This window comes from Acomys russatus, chromosome 4, assembly GCF_903995435.1.
Source record: "Acomys russatus chromosome 4, mAcoRus1.1, whole genome shotgun sequence".
Taxonomy (NCBI): Eukaryota; Metazoa; Chordata; class Mammalia; order Rodentia; family Muridae; genus Acomys; species Acomys russatus.
Genome location: NC_067140.1, coordinates 69304740 through 69306819, shown reverse-complemented (window position 1 = coordinate 69306819; position 2080 = coordinate 69304740).

Sequence of the window (2080 nt, the reverse complement as noted above, 5' to 3'; positions counted from 1 at the left end):
TCCTTCGAGTGTTCACACCAGATTCTGGCCCTGGTAAAAAACATTTTCAGTTAAGCTTAGATTTCTAATCTCTGGTTGCTTCATTGTTCCCTCTTGTGGCTCCTTCACTCCAGCCCCCCACCCCAAGTCCCTTTCTTCAATGCTTTCTGTCTGAAAGATTAGAAGATCTTTATTTTCCTAACTAGACCCTCACAGATACCCACCAGAAGTTCTTTCTTATTTCAGACCCAAAATAGAAATAAACAGTATTGTTCAGCTGACCTCACAGTCACATATAAGATATGCAGTTTACCTAAATTAAGGAGGCTACAACAGGCACATCCGTTTTGCTTTTTCCTACCAGATAACAAGCTCTTGATAAAGAAGGAGTGTGTCCAATTGCTCATTTAAGTATTCTCACGTGAGAGCGGAGTCAGCCGCTTAGATGAAGCCATGTTACTTTTTAATTTTTTTCTAGGACTCTTAACTGTCTTGTTTTCTATCACTGTTTCAACAACTGTGCAGCATGCTAAATACACATAGCACACATGGGACAAAACGTCACTGCTCAGTTGAAGAGGTGACTTTCGCTAGAGGAGTAGCTAATGCATTTGTTTTTACACTGATGATTCTCTTCTTCCGATAGGCTTGGTACTGGAGCTCAGGCCCCCCAAGCACCGCACAGCCATCAGTCCCTGCCACATATTTTATTTGCTTGCACACATCACTTTGGGTACTGGATTTAGAAGGGGCCTGTGCCCACAGGGACCTGCTTCTCAGCGGAGAAGATAGGACCCAGCAGTCAGAGAGCGCTTGTTTGTGCGGTGGCTTTATTGCAGCTGCAGACTTAGCACATATGAAAAGGGTTTCTGTGCTCTGTCTCTGGATAAAGCACATTGCATCATGAGGAATTCCTGTCCTCTAACACATAGTGACCAACACGCCTTAATAAGCATTTGCCTTTTTATTTTCAGGTCAGTAACGTAATGCTGCTTTCTGTTTATTATAAAACCAGTTTTTAAATTTTTTTTCAGTCCAAGCAGAAGGAAATACATAATATAACAACTCCAACCCTCTGAATCTGATATATCCTTCATACATTTACCAAGTTGGCTGGACTTAGTATACATATCGGGGCGATGTGTGCCTGAATACAAGGCCGAGTTTCCCAGGCACAACATCTGGCAGCCGAGCTTGTTGTCAAGGGAAGGAACTTGTGTGTCTTTCCGTGAGGTAGATGCTCTTGGAGAGGGCAGGAAACTGGCCCCACGCAAAGTCAAGGACAGCATCCTCTTAGTAACAGAAGGGTCAAGAGCCAAAAGTTCAAACTTATCATCCTTTGGTTTAAAAAACACTAACATCAGGAGCTGAAAGGCACAGACATAGCAAACAGGATGGAGCCCATCTCAGAAGCCAGGTCTGTGTCCAACCTGCAGACCATAGCAGAACCATTCGGCCCCATTAAATGTTGTAGAGAAAGAGGCTGGGAAAGTCGAGGAAGTTTTGGGCCATAAGCTATAGGTGTATTGAGCAGACGGATCTATCTAGCCCCAGGGCTGCCTTGAAGGAGTTGCTCCTTCCTGTACATTTTTCCTAATTTCAGAATTATATTATGTCTTTAAAGTTCTTAGATATCACAGGCCATGAAAAGTCCCTTCCAGGAGCAGTAGCCCCAGGGATACCCCGAAATGCCATAAGGTAAAGCAGGATATTTTAGCAATCAAGTCTCCATACAGATGGAGAGGCCTTTAGCCACACAAGGACAAGCAATAATGCAGATGGGTTTTCTCCAGGGAACAAGGAACTGCCCAATATGAAAGACATTCCCTAGGATTTAGAAAATATTGTGTTACTCTCATTGGGGGTCTAGGGGAGAACTTAGAAATCTGCTTACGCAGTAGTAAGGAGGCATCTCCAGATGCGTTCCAACCCATAGATCATGTGACCCAGATCATGTGTGATACAGGCTCTCAGTATTCTTATCCAACTTTGACTTCGAAGCCATAAATTTCAGGTTAGTGCCATAGTAACATCATTATGGAGATACCTCCATAGTCCAATAGCAAAGTGCACCAGAGAGGAGCTAGGCTATCTGTACACA